Source organism: Zingiber officinale, chromosome 10B, assembly GCF_018446385.1.
Source record: "Zingiber officinale cultivar Zhangliang chromosome 10B, Zo_v1.1, whole genome shotgun sequence".
NCBI classification, from domain to species: Eukaryota; Viridiplantae; Streptophyta; class Magnoliopsida; order Zingiberales; family Zingiberaceae; genus Zingiber; species Zingiber officinale.
In genome coordinates, this window is record NC_056005.1 from 93,101,191 (window position 1) to 93,127,121 (window position 25,931).

Sequence of the window (25,931 nt, forward strand, 5' to 3'; positions counted from 1 at the left end):
ACTTGAGCTCTATTCTCTTTACTCATCTCCTATACTGCTAATCCAAGACCTAGTCTTGTGATAACCGACCGAAGTTTAGTTGGGTCCGGGAGACCTAACAATTGGCGGGAAGACCTGATGGGTCAAAGACAAAGTCAAGCGATTGTAGTTGGTAAGTGGAGGTAAACAATTGGAGGAGAGATCCAGTGAAGACGCATTCCCGGTTAAGGGAACTGTAAGCGTCGGTCTAGTTTAGGTCCATTTGGGAAACCTAAGCTGAGACCTTGATTAGATCTTGGTGTTAAGGAAACATGATTTAATTACCACTACTATCACATTTTTAATATGCTAGCTTTGTTTTGCAGAGTAATTTTTATGCCTATACTAACTCTTTTTTACAGGGAAGTGAAGACTAAAAAAGAGGGTCCAGGCGCCTGGACTAGCTTAGCCCACGAGTGCCTAGCCAGGCACCCAAGCGGTCCGAGCGCCCGAAATTGGTCCAGGTGCTCAGACCACAAAAGTTATCCGAAAGCTATGTTGGAGCGCGATGACTGGTCAAACCCACGTCAATAGTTTAGGCACCCAGAGGGGTCTAAGCACTCGGACGTGTATAAACTTGATGGATCAAGTTTGGATGAGAGCTTGCCATGTTAGCATGGTCCAGGTGCCCAGGAGGGACTCTAGGCATCCGGGAGGGACTCTAGGCACTTGAAATGGGCCTATATAAAGGTTTTCGTGTTCGTGTGGGAAGCATCCGACGATCGAACCTAAGTTTTGATAATAACAAAGGGGTCAAAGTTAAGGTTATTTGTTATCTAACGTGTGTGAATGAGCTTGTAGGAAAGTCCTAAGTATACTTAGGAAAAAGTCCTAGTGAGTAACGACACGGCCAAGGGTCGTCGGTCGACGACATTAGAGGTCGCCAAATGGACTGACGACATAAGGGGTCGCCGCAAGGGCCGCCCAAGAGGCCAAAGGATCAGGTCGTTACAATAGAGGGTGGTAACCCTAGGTCATTGGGGGCGGTAACCCTAGGTGGTGGAAAGTTCTAGCTGCGGTTAGGCAGGTGGAAAACCCTAGGGGTGGTAACCCTAAGTCTTAGGGGTGGTAACCCTAGGCTGAGGAAAACCCTAGGAGTGGTAACCCTAGTGTTGGTTGCTACTCGGAAAACCTAGAGGTTCCACTGTACAAAAATTTTGTACAAAGGTCTGAACCTTTTCCTAGCTACCATGTGTTCTTTTAAATTAAATTTTGGATCGCCTACGGAACTTAACACGTTTGATCCAAAACTTAATCTATTTGTTCTTTTAGGTTTTGACTTGGATCTCCTGCGGAACTTAACACGTTCGACCCAAATCACCTTAAGTTATTAATTCCATTAAATATTAATTTCCATAATTGGTTCCCAGTACTGACATGGCGAGGCACACGGCCTTCTTGGATATGGGAGCAACCACCACCGACTAGACAAAACCTTTTATAGAAAGCTAATATTTAATTTCCTAAAATAACTTTAGGTTAACCGAAAAGAACAATCAAATCACAAGGAAAAGAAAAAACAAAAGAACACAACATCGAAAAACGTAAGCCTCTTGTATTTGGTATTATTTCCATAAATAACTAGTATGATGCAGAAAGAAAAATTACTAGTCATACCTTGTAGAAAAACCTCTTGATCTTCTACCGTATTCCTCTTCTAACCTCGGACGTTGTGTGGGCAACGATCTTCCGAGATGAGAACCACCTAGAACCTTCTTCTTCCTTACAAGTTTCAGCCATCAAAACTTCTCCTAGGATGAAGAGGTTCGGCCACCACCACCATGCTCCAAGGGATGCTAGAAACAAAGCTTTCTTTCTCTCCTTCTTCTTCTTCTTCTCTAAACTTGATCCGGCCACCATATGAGTCTCCACAAGAAGGATGAGGTTCGGCCATCAAAGAGAAGAAAGGAGGAGAGGATGGCCGGCCACACCAAGGAAGAAAAAGAGAGAGGAAAAATAATAGAGTTGTTCGCCATGAAGGCACCTCTACCCTCTCTTTTATAATCCTTGGCCTTGGCAAATAAGGAAATTTAAATAAAAATTTCCTTAATTCTTTTGCCATTGATAAGGAAAATTTATTTAATTAAAAATAATTTGTTCTCATCAACAATGTGGCCGGCCACTTTAAACCAAGCAAAGGAAATTTAATTCAATCAAGAATTAAAACTTTCCTAATTTGTTTCCGGAAATTTTATAAAAAATTTCTCTAATAATTTTTCCCTTCATGATGGTCAATAAAAAGGAAATTTTATAAATTAAAATATTTATTTTAAACATGTGGATAAAAAAAAAGTTATCTTTAAAAATTAAAATCTCTTCCAATCTACAAATAAGGAAAGATATCTAATCTTTTCTTAATCTTTGTAGAAGCTTTATAAAAGAGATATTTAATTTTTAAACTCTCTTTTAAATTATGAACATGATTAAAAGGAAAGTTTTTACCAAAATTAAAATCAACCTTTTAATCTACAAATAAGGAAAGAGATTTAGCTCTTCTCTTAATCTTTTGTAGAATCTTATAAAAGGAAAGATTTAAATTTTAAACTCTCTTTTAAATCATGTTATCCACATAAGAAAAATTTTAAAATTAAAATTCCTTTTTATTTTAATAGGGCCAGCCACCTAAGCTTGAGTTCAAGCTAGGGTCGGCCACATGAATTCACCCATGAACCAAGCCATGGCTGGCCCTAGTTTGGTCTCCAAGCTAGCTTGGCCGACCCCTATAGGATGGGTAAGAAGGTGGGTATAGTACTCTATAATTAAGAGGCTACGATAGGGACCGAGAGGAGGAATTGGTTTTGGTCTCCCGATAAAATTAAGCATCCCGTGTTCGCCCCGAACACACAACTTAATTTTATCAATAATAATTCATTCCACTAGAGAATTATTATTGAACTACCACACCAATCCCAAATTACATTTTTGGGCTCCTTCTTATTATGAGTGTGTTAGTCTCCCTGTGTTTAAGATAACAAATGTCCACTAATTAAGTAAGTTACTGACAACTCACTTAATTAATATCTAGCTCCAAGAGTAGTACCACTCAACTTCATCGTCATGTCGGACTAAGTCCACCTGCAGGGTTTAACATGACAATCCTTTTGAGCTCCTCTTGGGGACATTCTCAACCTAGTATCTCTAGGACACAGTTTCCTTCTATAATCAACAACACACTATAAGTGATATCATTTCCCAACTTATCGAGCTTATTGATTCATCGAACTAAATCTCACCCATTGATAAATTAAAGAAATAAATATCAAATATATGTGCTTGTTATTATATCAGGATTAAGAGCACACACTTCCATAATAACCGAGGTCTTTGTTTCTTTATAAAATCAGTATAAAAGAAACGACCTCAAATGGTCCTACTCAATACACTCTAAGTGTACTAGTATAATTATACAGTCAAGATAAACTAATATCTAATTACACTACGACCTTCTAATGGTTTGTTCCTTTCCATTTTGGTCGTGAGCTACTGTTTATAATTTATAAGTCGATAACATCATCTTCTGCATGTGGCACCACATACTATGTTATCTACAGTATAAATTAATTGAACAACTACAACTAAATGTAGACAATTTGACCAAATGTGATTCTTTATTCATAATGAATGTTTACAAAGCTTAGGCTTTCAGTATACACTTCAACAATCTCCCGCTTATACTAAAAGACTAAGCTGCCATATCTGCTGCCATACATCTGATTCTCAACCCTTCAACATGCCCATCAAAAGCTCTTGCCTTAAGGACCTTAGTGAAAGGATCTATAGGTCATTACCTGATGCAATCTAGGCGGCAACAACTTCTCCTCGTTTATACGATTTCTCGTATTGGGTGGTACTTGCGCTCTATTGTGTTTACTTGCCTTATAGACTTATGGTTTCTTTGAGTTTGCTACTGCACCAACATTATTAAAATAAATTGTAATAATCTTTGGACAAACCAGAAATCATATCTAAGTCTATCTTGAGGTTATTGAGTCATTCAGCTTTTATGGCTACCTCAGAGGCTTGCCATATACTAAGCTTCTATGGTGGAGTCCAGAAAAACACCTATGCTTATCACTTTTCCATAGTTATGACTTTACCTCCTAAAGTAAACACAAAACCCCGAGGTTGACTTATTATTGTCCTTATCCGATTGGAAGTCAAAATCCGTGTAACCCACAGGGACCAAATTAACTGCCTTGTAAGCTAGCATATAATCTCTAGCCCCTCTAAGGTACTTTAATATATGCTTTACTGCAGTCCAATGTCCTTGTCTAGGGTTACTTTGATATCTGCTAACTATGCCCTTGGCAAAACAGATTTCTGATCTCGTGCATAGCATACATTAGGTTGTCTAACTGCCGAAGCATAAAGAACTGCCTACATGTCCTCAATCTCCTTTGATGTCATCGGAGACATCTCTTTAGATAAAGACACTTCATGCTTAAAAGGTAAGAAACCTGTCGAGGAGTTTTGCATGCTTAAAACGAGCAAGGATTTTCCGATGTATCAAGCTTGGGATAAGTAAAATATATTTTTTCTTTCGATCCCTTATTACTTTGATCTCAAAAATATATACATTCTCCCAAGTCCTTTATATCGAATTAATTGGACAATCATACCCTAACTTCTGACAACATTTTGATATTGTTTCCAACTACCAAAAATGTTATCTACAAGAAATATCACCACGTTTCCATCACACCTTTTGTATACACAAAACTTATCCTTTTTACTCAATAAATCCATAGGTCTGGATTACTTTGATAAACCGGATGTTCCAAGACCTTGAAGCTTTGCCTCAGTCCATAGACTGATTGAGCCTGCACACAAGATGCTCTTAGCCCTTTGCAACGAACCCTTCTGGTTGCTTTATATGGATGCTTTCATCAAGACTTCCATTAAGGAATGCTGTCTTGACATCCACTTGCCAAATAGATAAAAGAATCCGAATAGACTTAAGCATGGCTACCAGTGAAAAAGTTTCCTTTTTCATCAAGCCTTGCTTTGAAAGTTACTACCTTCCTTTCTATCCCTCTTTTCCTATTATTGACCTTTTTACACCCAAAGGCTTTTACACCATTTGGTGGTTCTACAAGCTTCCAGATTTTATTATAATACATATATTCTAATTCTATTATTCATTACTCTTTGCCAAGATGCTTGCATCTTTATCTTGGAGTACTTTATCATATGACCGGAGATCAAGTTCATGTCCTCCAGGGATTGAAACCAAAACCTCTCCCAAAACATGAACCTATTTAGGTTGCCTAACAACCCTTCCACTACGACAAGGTACTTTCTGCAATTGTGTATCATTTGTGATACGTGTTACAGTTTTCTTGTGGTATCTCATCTTGTACAGTTGGTACTAGGTTAGACATGTCCTTTATTATTTCCTTAAGAACAAATTTACTTATGAGCACGTGGTTCATTATATAGTCCTTTTCTAAAAATCAGTCATTGATGTTAACAATGACCTTCTGATTTTTAAGACTATAAACCTACTTTTGTTTATCTAGGATAACTTACAAACAAGTGAACTCCTATCCAACTTATCATTGTCTCTCTATAACATATGTGTTGGATTTCCTGAATCCGAATATGCTTCAAAATAGGTTTTCACCTATTCAGCAATTCTATATGAGTAGAGAGTTCTAACTTGGAAGGTACTATGTTCACTTTCATTTTCAGAGTTTATCCTTAAAATAAATTTGGTAATTTTCTGAATAACTCATCATCTATCTAATTATTCCATAAGTGTCCTTTACCTTCTTTCTACTACACCATTCTGTTGGGGTGTACCAGATGCAGTTAGTTGGGATTGAAATCCAACTACTGATAAGTGACTCCTAAAATCTCTCAAGAGGTACTTGCCACTATGATCTTCCATAGTGACTTTTTACTTTAACATTTCTCCGCATCAACCTTGTACTCTTTGAACTAATCAAAGTACTTAGTCTTGCGGTACATTAAGTAAATTTATTTGTATCTTGAATAGTTGTCTATAAAATAGACAAATATTCAATACTACCTCTTGTCTGGATAGTCATAGGATCACACAAATCAGAATGAACCGTTTTCAACATATCTTTGACTCCATACCCCTCGGACTTAAAAGCTTCTTGGTTATTTTCCTTCCAAGTAAGACTCGCAGGTTGGAAAGATTTCCACTACTAATGAACCCAAAAGTTCATCAGCTACCAATGAATCCTACTCAAATATAACCTAGCTTTAGATGCCAAAGATATAATTGGTTCATTTCTAAAGGTTGCTTTCTCTTAAAATTAGAAGATGTGTTACTAATTTCCATTTGTTGCATCGTGGGAGTTATTTGATTATAAATTGTCAACCATCATACCAGAATAGATAACTTCCCTATTTTTCTTGATAACAACTTTGTTATCAAAATAGACACAATATCTATAATAGTTTAGAAACTGAAATCATGTTCTTTCTAAACTTGGTACGTAAAGACAATTACTTAAAATCCATATTTTATTCTTATCAAAAGATAAACATCTCCCACTGCAACAGTTACCACTTTTACAGTAGTGCCCATGTGAACGGTGATTTACCTTTCATTTAGTTGTCGGGTTTCCTGGAACCCTGCAATGAATTGCAGACATGATTAATGGCATCTTGTATCTACACTCCAGGTTCTGGTAGATAACACCACTAGACATGTTTCAACTAATGAATTAAATACACCTAAATTGTTCTTAGTTCTAAGAAGACAGTCTACCTTAATGTCCAAGTCCTATTTCCAATCATTACAATTGGGACTACTAAGTCTTTTTCTATAGTATGACTACTAGGGATTGACAAACATCCTAAGAATCACAAAAATATTTGGTCAAGATCAACTCCTTAAAATCTCCATGAATTTTGTGTATACAAAATCGAAGAGGAGATTTTATTCATTAATTTTATTATCTCGTCAACTTTACTTTATGAATAAAATTAATAGTTGATCTGTCTTTGATCAAATATTTGGTCAAAACTCTTTGAATTTAAAATAACATTGATTCCTCAAACAATATTATTTAAATTCACCAACACCTCAAACACCGTGAATTTTGCATGCCACGTTAGTGTGGACGTATACAAATTCATCATTTGTAAGAGGAGGGTTTTACCCATTGACTATCTTGTCAATATAACTTTTTGATAAATAAAATTACCTCAAACACCATGAATCTTGTATGCCACGTTAGTGTGGACGTATACAAATTCAAACATTTGTAAGAGGGGTTTATTAATTTTATTATATTGCCAATCTAGTTTTATGACAAATCAATAGTTGGTTTCCCTTTGGTCACACAAGTGATAGTAGTGACTCCGTTGGGGAGGATACTATTAAATGTGTCTAAGTGTATACCATTACTTGACACTAAGTCCATTAATAAGATTATGCCCCTTTCGTTGGGGAAGATCACACGCTCTTAATTAACTTCCTATAGTCATCCAAAATTGGAAGTCTGTTCTAGTGATCCACAAACAAGCTCATCCGTTATGGAGGAAGGCACTCAGAGCCAACGCGCAAGCTTGTTTGCATCACTTACAAACCAGTAATGGAGACCATGGGATTTACTTAAAAATCCCTCTCCCACTTAGTTATTTATAAATGAGGAATTTTAACTATGCTAGCCAACTAAATATGTAAACCAACATGCACACACAGCACAATATAAAAGCAATAAATAGAAAATCTAATTTTCAACTATTATGGTTTTTATCTCTAGTTGTCCTCCGTGTGTTGTCATCTCAAGCTGCTGCCATATTTGGCCACCGCCACCGGGTCTAGCTGTCGCATCCATCTTGCTCCTAGTTCCGCTGTGCCTCTGGTCCTTAGAAGGTTCCACGCTTTGCAAGATTCGATCCACGACATAAATAGAATTTTACATTTTTGATCCTATATTCCATAAAAGGAATGTACATGTATCTAGATAAAAAATAAAATCCTAATAAAACTAAATACAGCTCCTGCTGTATTTAATAATACAATCATGCACACACATATAAATGCCCTTGACATGTCCAAGGGTCCAATCACACACATAATAACTAAAAGCCATAATAGTTGGATCCTGCATCCACAAAGTTAGCACATCCTACTATTATCTTGCCTAAATTATGTATGACATGTGCATAATTAAACTAATACCAAATACACAGAGGCAAAACCCTAGTTCTGATACCAATTGTTGGTTGCTACTCGGAAAACCTAGAGGTTCCACTGTACAAAAATTTTGTACAAAGGTCTGAACCTTTTCCTAGCTACCATGTGTTCTTTTAAATTAAATTTTGGATCGCCTGCGGAACTTAACACGTTTGATCCAAAACTTAATTTATTTGTTCTTTTAGGTTTTGACTTGGATCTCCTGCGGAACTTAACACGTTTGATCCAAAACTTAATCTATTTGTTCTTTTAGGTTTTGACTTGGATCTCCTGCGGAACTTAACACGTTCGACCCAAATCACCTTAAGTTATTAATTCCATTAAATATTAATTTCCATAATTGGTTCCCAGTACTGACGTGGTGAGGCACATGACCTTCTTGGATATGAGAGCAACCACCACCGACTAGACAAAACCTTTTATAGAAAGCTAATATTTAATTTCTTAAAATAACTTTAGGTTAACCGAAAAGAACAATCAAATCACAAGGAAAAGAAAAAACAAAAGAACACAACATCGAAAAACATATTCGAAATTCTAGAATCGTAAGCCTCTTGTATTTGGTATTATTTCCATAAATAACTAGTATGATGCGGAAAGAAAAATTACTAGTTATACCTTGTAGAAAAACCTCTTAATCTTCTACTGTATTCCTCTTCTAACCTCGGACGTTGTGTGGACAACGATCTTCCGAGATGAGAACCACCTAGCACCTTCTTCTTCCTTACAAGTTTCAGCCATCAAAACTTCTCCTAGGATGAAGAGGTTCGGCCACCACCACCATGCTCCAAGGGATGCTAGAAACAAAGCTTTCTTTCTCTCCTTCTTCTTCTCTAAACTTGAACCGGCCACCATATGAGTCTCCACAAGAAGGATGAGGTTCGGCCATCAAAGAGAAGAAAGGAGGAGAGGATGGCCGGCCACACCAAGGAAGAAAAAGAGAGAGGAAAAATAATAGAGTTGTTCGCCATGAAGGCACCTCTACTCTCTCTTTTATAATCCTTGGCCTTGGCAAATAAGGAAATTTAAATAAAAATTTCCTTAATTCTTTTGCCATTGATAAGGAAAATTTATTTAATTAAAAATAATTTGTTCTCATCAACAATGTGGCCGGCCACTTTAAACCAAGCAAAGGAAATTTAATTCAATCAAGAATTAAAACTTTCCTAATTTGTTTCCGGAAATTTTATAAAAAATTTCTCTAATAATTTTTCCCTTCATGATGGTCAATAAAAAGGAAATTTTATAAATTAAAATATTTATTTTAAACATGTGGATAAAAAAAAAGTTATCTTTAAAAATTAAAATCTCTTCCAATCTACAAATAAGGAAAGATATCTAATCTTTTCTTAATCCTTGTAGAAGCTTTATAAAAGAGATATTTAATTTTTAAACTCTCTTTTAAATTATGAACATGATTAAAAGGAAAGTTTTTACCAAAATTAAAATCAACCTTTTAATCTACAAATAAGGAAAGAAATTTAACTCTTCTCTTAATCTTTTGTAGAATCTTATAAAAGGAAAGATTTAAATTTTTAAACTCTCTTTTAAATCATGTTATCCACATAAGAAAATTTTAAAAAATAAAATTCCTTTTTATTTTAATAGGGCCGACCACCTAAGCTTGAGTTCAAGCTAGGGCCGGCCACATGAATTCACCCATGAACCAAAACATGGCCGGCCCTAGCTTGGTCTCCAAGCTAGCTTGGCCGGCCCCCTATAGGATGGGTAAGAAAGTGGGTATAGTACTCTATAATTAAGAGGCTACGATAGAGACCGAGAGGAGGAATTGGTTTTGGTCTCCCAATAAAATTAAGCATCCCGTGTTCGCCCCGAACACACAACTTAATTTTATCAATAATAATTCATTCCACTAGAGAATTATTATTGAACTACCGCACCAATCCCAAATTACATTTTTGGGCTCCTTCTTATTATGAGTGTGTTAGTTTTCCTGTGTTTAAGATAACAAATGTCCACTAATTAAGTAAGTTACTGACAACTCACTTAATTAATATCTAGCTCCAAGAGTAGTACCACTCAACTTCATCGTCATGTCGGACTAAGTCCACCTGCAGGGTTTAACATGACAATCCTTTTGAGCTCCTCTTGGGGACATTCTCAACCTAGTATCTCTAGGACACAGTTTCCTTCTATAATCAACAACACACTATAAGTGATATCATTTCCCAACTTATCGGGCTTATTGATTCATCGAACTAAATCTCACCCATTGATAAATTAAAGAAATAAATATCAAATATATGTGCTTGTTATTATATCAGGATTAAGAGCACACACTTCCATAATAACCGAGGTCTTTGTTTCTTTATAAAATCAGTATAAAAGAAACGACATCAAATGGTCCTACTCAATACACTCTAAGTGTACTAGTGTAATTATACAGTCAAGATAAACTGATATCTAATTACACTACGACCTTCTAATGGTTTGTTCCTTTCCATTTTGGTCGTGAGCTACTGTTTATAATTTATAAGGTACTGATAACATCATCTTCTGCATGTGGCACCACATACTATGTTATCTACAGTATAAATTAATTGAATAACTACAACTAAATGTAGACAAGTTGACCAAATGTGATTCTTTATTCATAATGAATGTTTACAAAGCTTAGGCTTTCAGTATACACTCCAACACCTAGGCTGAGGAAAACTTTAGGAGGTGGTAACCCTAAGTCCTAGAGGATGTTAACCCTAGGCAGAAAGTCCAATCAGTCTGGAGGACCGATCTGGCAAGATGTAAACTCTCTTGAGAGGAGTAGGTGAGGACGTGTTCCCCGAAGAGAGAACAGTAGGTATCGGTTCAACCTCGAATTTCTAGAGGAAATCCGAAGTCAGAATCGGATAGTCCGATGACTGTCAAATACTTATATTATTTGTATTTTATTGTGCTAACTTGGTTTTGCATGGTATACTTTATTTGTGGACTAATATGCCTAGCAGGAATGAAGTTGCCCAAGGAAGCCTCAGATGAACAGTACTAGAGGCGCCCTCCATGGAGCTTAGAGGTGCCTCGGGTGAATTGGATAAAACCCTCGCAGCAAGGAGCGAAGGCGTCTTCCAAGGAGATGAGAGGCGCCTCGAACGCTGAATGGAGGGCATCCTCCATGGAGCTTGGAGGCGCTTTCGGGTGGATAAGCAGCGAATTCCGCGGGGCTTATCAACGTAGTTGACTCGGGGCTGGAGGCGCCTTCTATGGAGGTTGGAGGCGCCCTCAACAGCTTATATAAGACTGGTCCGAGCATATGCCAAATATCATTCCGAGTGACTTCTTCTCTTGCGTGCTGCTATAAAAACAATCCGACGAAACTGTAACGCGACTCCGACAACCGGAAGCCCGAAGTTCCTTATTCATAGTTGTTGGTATACTTTCAATTATGCACTTAAATTATATATGTTGTAATTATCTTTGTAAAGATTTACGATTGATCAGTGATTGCCCAACGAAAGCGATCAACTATCGCGGGTCTTAGAATAGGAGTCGACACAGACTCCGAATCAAATAATCAAAAGTGTTAGTGATTACTTTTAGTTTATTTCTATATTTCGCTGCGTATTTATGAAATAAATGAATTAGTCATGAATGTTATTCACCCTCTCCCTCCTTCTAGCGCTTTTCTATCCTACAACGTCCACCCACTATCATTTGTGAGTGACAGACAACTCATGAGCATCCACACACGGCCATTCAAGGTGATCCTGAGTGGTGAGATTCTTTATTCTGCTTGCCCTCTCCTTCCCTTTGACTTCTCTTCTTTTTTTGAGTAGATGTTTGGTTGATAAATTTGAGAATGAGAAAATGAAATGGTAGTAAAAAATAATATTTAGATTATAAATTTGAGAATAATTTTTAAATTTATGAAAATCAACTAAACTTATATAACTAAATATATTTTATTTTTATTTTTATTCTATTTTACTATAAAATCTATATCCATAATTATTCTAATCATTTATCTAAATACCATCTGAAAATTCTTCTATGTCTCCGTTCTGTCTCTTTCATATCCCTTTCCTTCGGATATTTTTCTACGACTAAATGATTGAAATCCCTTTTCTCACTCATCCGCTCTTCCAAATAAAGAGAGCAAAACACTACCTGCTCTGATGTAAGTCTAACAACGTAGGTGAACTATCACAGCGTAATATTTGAAAACGTGAAGCACAATCATCTGACTTTTAAACATGCTGCCTGGTTCCTTAAAGTCATCCACTTTTAAAAGTCAACTATTTGACCGTACTAGCCAGAGATTTGATTTCTAGATTGACATGCCTCAGTAATTACGCTCGCTCTTTTAATTTTTCTCTTGCATACGTGTGATCGAAAATTAAGAATATCGAACCCCACTTGTAAAGTCTCTCTTTTCCATTATTTTCAGTGGGGGCTCAGACAAATTTTTAAAAATTCCTCTCCAGCTTTTACGTATAAATTAGTAAATTAATTTATTATTTAATTTCGTAAAGTCAACTATGATTAGCGGATCTTGACAAATTCTACCTTCAGGAAGAGTTGACTCTTGATCCTAACCAAACGTTCGACTAATTGTGGCTTCTAGATTTTGCATTGTTTTGACTTTGTTGATTTCTTGTTATCCGAAATTATTTAAAAATAATTGTTTTCGTTGAGACTATTCAATTTCCCATTTTTTTTAATATAAATAAAAATATATTTTTGACACAGAACTTAGTTAGACGTAAGCCAAATCGGCCCGCACGAATTGGGTCAAGCCGGTGACTTGACACGTGTATCCCAGGGTTTGTATTCAGCCGGACCGGGCCCATGGTTCTGTACTTTCCTTAGTCATCGGACGCCGACCAAGAGTCTTACTCAATGCCTTTATTGATTAAGCCCGACAAAGAAATAGAAGTAAAATATAGTATTATTTAAGCCCGCGTGGGAAGATCGTATTATAATTATAATATCTCAGGTGAAATGACATTTCTACCCTCCCTCGCCTTCTTAGTTAAAAAATCTTCAATTAGTCATTGATTCTGGAACCTGTTTTAAAAATCATCATTCCCGTTAATTTAACTGCAAATTGCCCAAAAATTCCGGTAGATAAATTCAACTTTGTTTTTTTTCAGTGCCTCTGTCAGATAAAATTTATTTCGACTTCTTGAATATATTTTTTTTAATTCAAAACTCCTTAATACATACCAATTTATCTAATTATTTTCATATTTTTTATAAAAAATCTAAATAAAATATAATTTCTTCTAAATTCAACATATTTAATTATAATCTAGTATATGTTCTATTAATTATGTAGTTTCTATTAATTATGTAGTTTCTATCAATTAGGAATCGACAATCGATTGAGAGAATAGAAGTCCTTATTATTTTTTTTAGGTACAAAAAGTATAAAATAAAATAAAATTCTTTTTAAATTTAGTATATTTAATTAGAATCGAATATATTCTTCTATCTAATTGAGCATGACTCTTTTTTTAACTTCCAATCAATTGAAAGACATACTAATCGATCGACTTAGGTTGAATCGATTGGGAGCCTAAGTTAATCGATTGGTATGAACTTCTAATTGATTGATTAGGCGGAAAAAGAATTGTGTTTAATTTTATAAAAAAATATTAAATTTTAATTTGAATGTGTTGAATTTAAGAGAAATTATATCTCATTTTAGATTTTTTTTACCTAAAAAAATAGGATAATTAGGTAAATCTGTGTGTATTAAGGAGTTGAAGTAAAGAAAAATTTATATGCAAAGAGTGAGAATAAAATACTTTGTCACAACAATCTTCTTTTCTAAGAATGACAAATATTCAAAAGGTACTAAACATATAGAAATAAAATAGTTTGTCGTTAAAGAAGAAGTTCATAAACAAATAGTGTCAATTAAGCACATTAACACCAACCTTATGATTGCGGATCCATTAACTAAAGGATTGCCACTAAAGACATCTAATGAATGTGTCATAAGGATGGGCATTATGGACAATTGTTAATGACTCCATAATTAAGTTTATGCGCTTTTGTATTTGACTTTCTGAGCTCTTTAAATGTTGTTTTTGATACATTAATGCATCTTTTTTTTCTATGTTAGTGTATCTACATGAATGAATTATGCAATTATTAACATGATTTGTCTCTAATAAGAATATTATGGATGAACCATTATGTTACGTCTCATTTTAGTTCATGTTAAGTATAGAACTAATATTGTGATACATGGAAGGAAGTATGTCAAACTAATAATGTACAACTATTATGATCCTTATTAGTTTTTGCTTAATGATGGTTTATAATTAACCAATTTAAGAAAGAATTTAACTTACATATTATACATTATGTTTAAAGTGAATAAAGTCATATGGACAAGTGGGAGAATATTAGAAATAATTCTTTATTTATTTCTTATTAATGCCCATATGTATAATCTATTTCTCTAATCAATTGCTAATATGTCTTGATTTTATAATATGATTAAATAGCCACAATTATTATTAATTGTTACATTTATATTGGTTGAAGAGACAATTCTCTTTATATTCATGCAAATGAATTTAAAATAAGATGAAAAGATTATTCTCATATTCATGCAATATGAGAATAAACATATTGCATAAAGAGACAATTAAATGTATACATTGATGGAATGTGTAAATGAAATGTCACAAATTGATCTTCCCTCTACCCTATACATAGACCTTTGCTTCATTAAAGAGGCTATGAAAGTATAAAGGTCAAGAGGGAGAAACACAATTGTCTAAGGGGTTCTAGTTTCTTCATATTTAAAGATCATCATGAACCAAGGTATGTTTTACTTTTAAGTATCATATTTGTTAGGTCACTTCGGGAGCTAGAGGGGGGTTGATTAGCTCCATTCGTTTTGATGAGTTTTTGCAGTGGAAGACACTCAAGCAAATGCTAACATCAAAGATTTGCTTGATTTCCACCTCAAGAAGAGGGTGACTAATCCAAAGATCCAACCCTCACTCACACATCTACTATAAAACACTCCTCCTAAACACTCCGGAGGCGGAAAGGCCTCGTACAAACTCACATACACAGTAAATACAAGAAGAAAGATACAAGCTGATACAAATGAGATCTTACAAGATTTACAATGAAGAAATCCTAGTTTGCTCACTTCTTACTTGTAGACACCTCTTGAACCTTGGAAGTGCAGCAACACTTGTTTCCAAGAAGCTTTCAAGAACTAGTGTGAAGATTTGTGCTCGGTGAAGAGAGTGGAAGAGAAGAGCTTTACTGAAATAGTGTACGAGAACCCTTTTATTGGGCTCACAACGGCTAGTTTGTCAAACATAATTGATTACCCTAATCGATTACACATGCCTAATCGACTAGCTTAATCGATTAGGCATGTTATGTTTTGATGCGAGAATGAGCCGTAGCGATTAAGCAACCTTGCTTAATCGTTTACAAAAGCTACTATTTCTTGGTAGAACACTTTAATCGATCACCGTAATCGATTAAGACTTGCTAAATTGATTACCCTAATCGATTCAGCCTCATGTTGTTTCTCACAACAACAAGCTTAATTGATTACCCTAATCAATTAAGCATGTCGTAATCGATTGCCCTAATCGATTATGACACTTTCTGTTTCCTCACAGAAAGTTCCTTAAGCGATTAAGCATTGTGCTTAATCGCTTAACACACTGTGTAATCGATTAACCTAATCGATTGCTAAACCCTAGCTTCCAAACCTAAATCTAGGGTTTCTTACCCAACATCTGGTCAACCGTGACCTATTGGGACTTCACATTACCTAGCATCCAATCACCCTTGACCTGCTAGGACTTCTTCACCAAGTGTTTGGTCAATCCTTTGACCAACTTGGATTTTTATCCTCGTGCCAAGTGTCCAGTCAACCTTGACCCACTTAGACTTACCGTCTCATGTCAAGTGTCTGATCAATCCTTTGACCCTCTTGGATCTTCTAACTGCCTAACTTCACTCAACAGGACTTTTTCACTGTCTAGTTTCACTCCCTAGGGATTTTCACCTAGCTTCACTCACCAGGATTTCCTTCTACCTAACTTCACTCACTAGGTCTTTCACCTGGCTTTACTCACCAAGATTTTCTCACTGCATAACTTCATTCATTAGGATTCTTCACACCAAGTGTCTGGTCAACACTGGTCCACTTAAATTTTTAACTTCTGCCAACCTTCCCGTTGAACTTGCCCTTGTCTAACATCCATTTAGGACTTCTCAATCAAGTATCTAATCAACCTTAACCTACTTGACTTTTCTTCATATCAAACTAGTCAAACTTTGACCAGTGGAGAATTACACCAACAATCTCTCTAAATGGACAATTGCACGTCCAATCTCCATATATTGTCAAACATCAAAACTTAAACATCATGACTAAGCTTGAGCCAACTCAAGCTTAATCAAACTGGTCAACCCTGACCTAGGAAAATTATACTAACAATCTCCCCTTTTGTTATGTTTGACAATATGTTTAAGTTAGGTTAATCCCATAACCACAACTTCTTCTTCATGCCAAAACATGAATGAGGGCTTCCTTCATTCTCCCCCTTAACCCAAGGGGTTCACAATTTTCCCCTGTGAATATGGAGAATTTTCTAACTTAAACCCTATATTCTCCCCCTTTAGCACACATAAAAAACTCTTCTCCTTAAGAGTTATCTCCACATTGTTCACAAGCTTGGTTGTTGTTCATAACATCACAATGAAGGTCTCATACCCTTCATTGTGTCTAAATGCTCAACCTAGAGCATACATAATAATGAAAGTTTACAACCTTCCATTGTTTCTAAAAAAAATCTAAGTCATGTCTTTAAGGAGTAGCTCCCCCTCAAAATATGCTCCAAACTTCTGTCATTGCACCAACAATAATTTGGAATTCCTAAGACTTTTAGGAAACCTAAAATTTGAAGTTTTGAGATTTAAAATTCAACTTTGAAATTAAACCTCATCTTAAACTTCAACTTAGTCTTCCTTACCATTCCATTCTTGTTTTCATCAAGAAAACTACCCTTAAATATTCATAAATGAATTTTTGAGGGTTAGGAATGATTAACATGACTAAACACAACCTTTTCAACTTAAATAAACTTTTTAAAGCTGAAATCAGGGCCTTAAGCGATTAGAGATACTTCTTAATCGCTTAAATATGACCTCAATCGATTAGCACACCTACCCCTTAATCAATTGTTGTAATCGATTAAGCCTCTTCCATGAGCTACTATGCTCACAAAAACTCACCTTAATCGATTGACCTAATTGATTAAGGTGTGGTAATCGATTGTCCTAATCGATTACCATTTCTTAAATTCTGAAATTGATTTCATCTAAATTTCAGAAATGCATAAATAATTCTATAAAATAACTACAATAAAACATGGCTTCAAAAATGGATTTTTAAAATGAAAATAAAATCTGTTTCAAATTTTTATAAATCAGAGACAGATTTGGTACGGAATTATTAATCTGTTTCATTTTAATAAATTATAATTTTTTTAAAAAAAAATAAGATAGAATTTAAAAAAATTTGAATCAAAATTACATATAAATTTTTATAAACAAAAATAAATACGAATTATAAACAGAATTTGAGACGGTATAATTTATGTGACAAATTTTGTTTATAAATTAATTAAAATTTAAAACAGAAATAAAATCTGTTTCAAATTTATATAAATCAGATAGACAGATTCTCTACAAAATCATTAATTTATTTAACTTTAATAAAATATAATATTTGAAAAAAATAATTAAAATAAATTTTGATATGAAATTACATATAAATTTTATAAAAATAAATAAATATGGATTATAAACGGAATTTGAGACCGCAAAATCTCTGTTACAAATTTTGTTTAAATATTTAATGAAAATTAAAATAGAAATAAAATCAGTTTTAGATTTATATAAATCAGAGACAGATTTGATACAAAATTATAAATATGTTCACTTTGATAAAATATAATATATGAAAAAACTTTAAACATAATTTAAATGAAATTTAATATGAAATTACATATAACTTTTTATAAACAAAAGTAAATATGAATTATGTTTTCTTACCCTTCCTCCTTGTCTTAATTTGTCTTTGGTTTTAGTAGAATAGGTACGCATTCTTCTTCCCCGCCTCTGATTTTTTTTTCTCGTTCTTGTTGGGGCCATCTCATGCGGGTGCAAGGTTGGCCGCAGCTGCGAGGTCAACAGTGACTGTGAGGTCGGTCGCGGCTACTAGAGGTTGACTGTTGTCGCTTCTTATGGCCCCGCGACCGCTTCAATCGACCCCCTCATGCAACCGAGAGGTTGTGCACCCTACGACCCCTGGATGTCACCTACTACTAATATGTGATAATTAGCATTTTGATGCATTATTTTCCCCTATATTTTAATGTTTTAATCCACTCATATGGTTAATTGTTGATTCTTATCATGTTTATTAAGTTTGATGTATATTATGAGTTTTGTTATAATTCTTGTTATTTTTATGGATTTCTACTTATAATTGTACACTTTTTTTTTTTGTAGGGATTGAACTCAAGTTGGACCAAATTAAACTTAAAGACTTGAGTCAAGGAGAAGTCTAATATGGAGAAATATGAGCCATTGGATCAAATATGAAGCAAAGTAATCAAAGGACTCCGATCTAATTAATTTTAGTCGTTCATCGAGATCTGGTTGATTTTGGTCGATCTGTGTAGATCTAGGATTTTCAGAGCCGCTCACTATGATCTAGCCATCTTGATCATTCAACTAGTTCTAGCCGATCCTGACCGTTCAATCAGATTTGATCTCATCCATTCACCTAGATCCGGGCCAATCCTGACCGTCCGATCAGATCTGGGAAAATAAGAGTGGATGAAGCACAGTTTTTTCACCTCTGCTTCCTCACACGATCGTTGCCGGGACGCCGCCCCTTCTAATCAAACTCCACCTTCAATCGGCCGGCGAGTTCATCTACCACTCCACCTCCGGTCGATCGATCCTCTCCATCTCGCCCATCTGCATCCCGTCACCCTCCTCCATCCCGGCCTCATCTTCTTACCGACGCGAACGCTGCCCAATGCTAACTCCACCACCACCGGCACACCAAGGAAAGGGGTTTTCTCCCTCTAGTCATCACCCATCACGCATCTCCTTCCTCTTCTCATCTTCTTTCCATGATAAGCCTTCATGCTTCCAACAGCAGCTCCACCACATCTCTTCCATATCCGCTCTTCGATCTACGAGTTCTTGGGCTTTCCCAGCTTCGTATTCGATCCGGACAGCTATCTTCTTCATCCATCTTCGATCCAGCAGCCTTCTCTTCTTCGCCAAGTCCGCAGCAATTCCCTTCACCACCAGACAGCTTCATATGCACCTCACAGAAATTGGGTTGTTTCTTTTATCATGGATCTGTGTTGATATTTTTTATTGAATGCTTGTATCAAACTTGATCTTCTTTAATTAGATTGAACGCACTTGATTTTAATTGTTTCATGCACACAACTTGTTTGATGAAATATTCTAATCTTCTAATTCTTGCATGTAACGTGTTCGGTAAAATGTCTCTTTCAATAGTTTGGTTCAATTTGACGCATCTTAATTTGCTTAACTCTTGCTTTGTATTGATCTTTCAATTGCTAAGTTTTATGTCTTCATTTAAATGCAATTAGGTTAAGTTAGTGTCTTCATTTAAATGCAGTTAGTTTTATGTCTTCATTTCTATGTTTAGTGTGTATTGTATTTTAAGTTGTTACATATTATTTCCTTATAGCCATAATATTCTAACTAATTTGTAGATGAGAATGAGGTTATCTGGAGGCAATCAAATTATCCAAGAATGATCCATAATTATTTAATGAGGTCATTCTACTTTTCCATATTCTATTGTGACTTATGTTTCACTCGTTAGTATCATGCAGGATACCAAGAGCAAATGTTGCATTAGCCACAACAACCAAGAGCAAATGTTGCATTCAAAACCATCTTTTAATCTTTTGGTAGGTACTATTTACTTACTATCTGCTATAGTCTTGTTTATTAATATTACAGGATTATTTCTTAGCAATATTTATAGTTTGTGTGGTATTGTGTTTGTGGATATTAAGATTTTTTAGTTTATGATTTAAATTAATTAATGTGCAATAAGAAGACCAACGAATCTTTTCTATTGTCTTGTATTTGATTTTGTTATATCTATTTAGAGATTCTAAGTTTAAGATTCAAATTCGAAGAAAATCCTACTTAAGTATTTGTTCACATTGACCTAATTTTTATGATTTTGTTATGCCTATTGTTTCAGAGCCAAAAGAGTCTTCATGACTTGTTGATTCTTTAGCATTGACAACTAATTATGGACTAATTAGTGGATGGACATTGATATTGACTATGACTTTTGTACCATTTCAATTTATTTGTATTAAAAATTATGATATTGTAAGACTTACTCGTTTCATGTTTTGATTTGTTAGATTGTCTCAATAAAATTGGTTGGTTCGTTAATTTGTACAAGAGAAGCAATTTCTCTCATGGAGTTCGAAGACATGGAGGGTCGTGATAGACAATGTAATATAAAAATTAGATTACTTATGGTAAGATTTAAAAATTTGTATAGTTGTTTATAGTTTGATTATTGGTCAAATTTATTTGGATAATATAAATATTTATTTATTTTAATGTTAATTGTATCATACATTTGGAATTAGAAATTATTTCTTTTTAATAATTTTAATTTATTTGAAATGAAGCCTTGTTTTAATATATTGATGAGAAATATAATAATATTTAGTGATAAATTTAAAAATAAAATTATATACGGATTTATAAATGGAATTGTAAATAGATTTATAAACAAGATTACTAACAAATTTAAAACAAAATTAGAGATAGAATTTACATTTAAAATCAATTTTATTTTGTTAACTTAAAAACAGATTTATAAACAATTTTTTTTATCCGTTTCTAAAATTAGAGACGGAATATTTTCATCTCAAAATTAGCTACGGGGCTTTCACTAATGGATTTTTTAGATGAAATATTTCGTCTCAAATTTTCTTTAGAGACGGAAAAAGGACTTTCAGAGACAGATTTTTTCGTCTCTAAAGCCCCGTTTTCTTGTAGTGAATTTTAAAAATTATGAAAATTCATGTAGACATTATTTATGATATATACTATCATGAAAAAAATAGTTTTCTAAGAAAATACATCTTATTTTTAAAAATTGACACAAAGTTGAAAACTCTTGAAAACTTCAATGTTTCTTCCAAGTTTGTGTCTAACTATACAATGATGATTTCTATCAAAAGATAGTCTTCACCAAGATTTTCTAAAGTATATTTAAAATCTTTTTCAAAACCAAATTTTCAACTACGATCTTTGAGCTAAATGCACGTGACTTATACATTTGCTTTCCCTATGATTGGATGACACATAACTATGTGTTTTGATGAAATCAAAACTCAAAAAGATACACTAAATCAACATCTTGAGTTTTGTTCATCCTCTTAACATCTCACTTGTTGTTGGTTGCTACTTGGAAAACCTAATGGTTCCACTGTACAAAAATTTTGTACAAAGGTCTGAACCTTTTCCTAGCTACCATGTGTTCTTTTAAATTAAACTTGGATCGCCTGCGGAACTTAACACGTTTGATCCAAAGTTTAATCTATTTGTTCTTTTAGGTTTAGACTCGGATCTCCTGCGGAACTTAACACGTTCGATCCAAATCACCTAGGTTATTAATTTCATTAAATATTAGTTTCCAAAATTGGCTCCCAGTACTGACGTGGCGAGGCACATGACCTTCTTGGATATGGGAACAACCACCACCGACTAGACAACTCCTTTTAAGGAAAGTTAATATTTAATTTCCTTAAATAACTTTTGGTCAACCGAAAAGAACAATCAAATCACAAGGAAAAGAAAAAAAATAAAAGAACACAACATCGAAAACAAATTCAAAATACTAGAATTGTATGCCTCTTGTATTTGGTATTGATCCGGTTGTAAGAACAGGGGACCCCTGTCCGGTGGGGTCAACGCCACGTAAAGGTCAAAATAGCAGGTGGCCGGCCGGAGAGGGGGTGGGCCGACCGGCCGGCCGGCCGGCCGGTGTCTAGGTGATGGTTAGAGGCGCCCTGTCGAAAGTCAGGGTTCCGGCGCTCAACAGACAATATCACATAGCCGAGCGGATCGCTTGGCCGAATACATGGGGTAGCATACTGCTAATAGTCTCCCCAAAGAACACCACCGAGAATCTTCCTAGACAGTTATATGTATGTGCCTGGTCGGACGTAAGGCGGATGCGAGCCGGCCGGACTCTCGGAGGCAGGTCGGCCGGACGCTAGTTCGAGAACCAAGTGGAAAAGGACAAGGGACATCTTTTTCTGACAGCGGGTATGCTCCACATGTAGGCCATACTCCAAATCTTATGACAGGGGGTTCCGCTGTCCCATCGAGGACATGCTTTGACTGTAGCAGTATGGGTCAGGTAAGCTCACTGACAAGCCCTTACTGGGGCATGGGCCACGGACACGTGTACACCTTGGTATGTGTACACTCGCTTCTCCGCTGCCCTATATAAAGGCCCTCATCCTTCGCCAGAGGTACGCGACATACAAATTTGGAGCCACTTGTTTTACTGCTAGCTTGCCTGACTTGAGCGTTAGAGGGTCGTCGCCGGGAACCCCTTCCCGGCCCGACTTCTGTGCAGGTTCGCCGGAGCTTCATACGATAAGCCGGGGATCTCCATCAGCGACTCGGAGAGCGCCACGTGCCCAGCGTCTGTTGATTCAGCATTCGGACAGGATCAATTTGGCGCCGTCTGTGGGAACGCTCCTGCATCCGATCGGAAGCAATGGACGAAGTTGGATGACCGCATTCGGTGATGCTCTCCACAGAGGAACTTGACGCGTTGATCGAGACAAGAGCTGCCAAACTTATGGAGCAGAGACAAAAGTCACAAGCTGAGCGGGCGGAGCAGCAAGCAACATCAGCATCAGGCGGCCGAGCGGAGGCACCACAGGCCATCGTTGCATTTCATCGGGCACTATTCCGCACCCCCGAAGTCGCAGCAACTAATAGAGATCGGGGATCTTCTTCTGATGAAAGGCCTAGACGAGATGACAGAAAAGGAAAAGCCCCCCGAGCGGACGCATCGCCCGAGCGGATCAACCGCCAATTTTCAGAGGCCATTCTAAGAGAACCTCTGCCCAAGCACTATGTGCCTCCGACGATCGGCGAGTACAATGGGACAACCGACCCGGATGATCATCTGGGTAAGTTTGATAACACAGCTACTCTCCATCAATACACAGATGGAGTAAAGTGCCGAGTTTTTCTTACCACTCTCTTGGGATCGGCTCATCGGTGGTTTCGGAGGCTGCCGGATGGATCCATCACAAGCTTCAAGGACTTCCGGACGGCCTTCCTCCATCACTTCGCATGCAGTCGGCGTTATCAAAAAACCAGTGTTAGTCTGTTTGCCATCAAACAGGAAGCTCGCGAATCGCTTCGAGCTTACATCCAGCGGTTCAACAAAGTGGCCATGGACATTCCAACGGCCACCTCGGAGACCATGATGAATGCCTTCACACAAGGCCTCGTGGATGGGGACTTCTTCCGATCGCTCATTCGGAAGCCGCCCCGAGACTACGACCACATGCTACACCGGGCCAACGAATACATCAACGTGGAGGAAGCGCAAACGGCCCGGAAAAAAGAAACTCCAGCCGAGCGGGCTCCTCCTGCCGAACGGAAGCCGCACGCTGCTCATCAGCCACCCAGAGGACCACGAGCCGAAACAATTCGTACTCATCCAAGACCTCATGTTCAAGAAGTAGCAGCCGAGCGGCCCAAGACAAAGAAGAGATGGACTCCGATGTTCTGCTCCTTTCACCGGACGGACACTCACAATACCAGAGACTGCAGGAGTCTTCCCCTGATCGCCCATCCTGTTCCCCGGAGTGGTGGTCGTAGATCACCATCTTCTAATGGACGGCAAAGGCCTCGTATAGCCGAGCGGATAGTACCCGATAGGCGGCAAAGGCATACTCCCGAGCGGCAGCATACACCGAGGCGTGAAGACAATCCTCGGATGTCTAGAGAACGACCTAGACCGTTCGTCCGGGATGAAGAGAATAAAAGCAACATGTCCAGGGGCGAGATCAGCATTATAGCAGGTGGACTGACCGGAGGTGACTCTAACCGAGCAAGGAAGGCGAGCGTCCGGCAGCTCCAAATCCATGCAGTCGGCTGCAACCAAGAGCGGGCGAGCGGACCCGAAATCAGTTTCGGGCCCGGGGACTTGGAGGGAGTTGAAGTACCCCACGACGACGCTCTCCTCATCAAAGCGGTAATAGCCAATTACACTATTCACCGCGTATTTGTTGACACAGGAAGCTCAGACAACATCATATTTAAGAAGGCGTTCGATCAGCTACAAATTGATTGAGCTGAGCTGTTACCCATGACAACCCCGCTCTATGGGTTTACGGGTAACGAAGTTCAGCCGGTCGGACAGATCCAGCTGGCTATCTCGCTGGGAGAAGAGCCGCTCAGGAGGACGAGGACAGCAAATTTCGTGGTGGTCGACTCTCCCTCGTCCTACAACGTCATTTTGGGACGACCAGCGCTCAGCGAGTTCCGAGCGGCCGTCTCCACCTTCCATCAGAAGATCAAGTTCCCCGTGGAAGACAGAGTGGGAGAAGTACGGGGAGATCAACTCGCAGCTCGGCGATGCTACGTCGAGATGGTCCGAGCAGAAGCCAATTCCGCTCAGAAGGCGCCCCGGATCGAGGTAAACGCCATCACTGAAAAGCCACCCTCTTTAATTTATGAAGAAAAAGAGGAAGTGCAGATTCACCCAATCCGATTGGAGGCCACGACCTTTATTGCATCCAATCTGGAGGCCAATCAGAAGGAGGAAGTGATCAAATGCCTCCAGAGAAATTGTGATGTCTTCGTCTGGTCGACACATGAGCTGCCCGGAATTTCGCCAAGCATAGCGCAGCACGAGCTACATGTCCGACCGGACACTCGGCCGGTGAAGCAGAGAAAAAGAGATTTCAGCGCCGAGCAGAATGCCATCATCCGGGCGGAGGTTGAGAAGCTTCTGGAAGCCGGCCATATACGCGAGGTGCAGTTCCCGAGCTGGCTGGCGAACGTAGTATTAGTCTTCAAGCAGGGCAACAAGTGGAGAGTATGCATAGATTTTAGGGATCTCAACAAAGCTTGCCCGAAAGACTTTTATCCTCTGCCCCGGATAGATCAGCTGGTGGACTCTACGGCCGGCTGCGAATTAATATGTATGCTTGACGCTTACCAAGGCTATCATCAAGTGCCGCTCGCCCGTGAAGCTCAAGAAAAAGTTAGCTTTGTGACGGCCGACGGCACCTACTGCTATAATGTGATGCCGTTCGGATTGAAGAACGCGGGAGCCACATATCAACGCTTGATGAACAAAGTGTTCAAAGAGCAGATCGGGCGGAATCTAGAAGTATACGTGGACGACATTCTCATCAAATTCGTCCGAGCGGCCGATCTCTTGGAAGACTTGGAGGAGACTTTCCGAACACTGAGGAGGTATGGCTTTAAACTAAATCCCCAGAAGTGTCTGTTCGGAGCAAAAGGAGGGCGATTCTTGGGTTACATAGTGACCGAGCGGGGTATTGAAGCAAATCCCAGCAAGGTGAAAGCTCTACAAGACATGCCTCCTCCAAGAAGTACGAGGGAAGTGCAACGTTTGACCGGTCGGATA

General features: G+C 37.4%; 1 long non-coding RNA gene across 2 annotated transcripts; it reads left to right on the plus strand.

Annotated features, from left to right (window-relative positions):
- Positions 1-19,370: 19,370 nt before the first annotated feature.
- LOC122029904 lies at positions 19,371-20,851 on the plus strand. Of its 2 annotated transcripts, none has more exons than XR_006125232.1 (2): positions 19,371-20,175; positions 20,688-20,851. It is a non-coding gene; the product is annotated as an uncharacterized LOC122029904 (long non-coding RNA). The 2 variants fall into 2 exon arrangements; XR_006125231.1 differs by having other exon boundaries at positions 20,693-20,851.
- Positions 20,852-25,931: the final 5,080 nt, after the last annotated feature.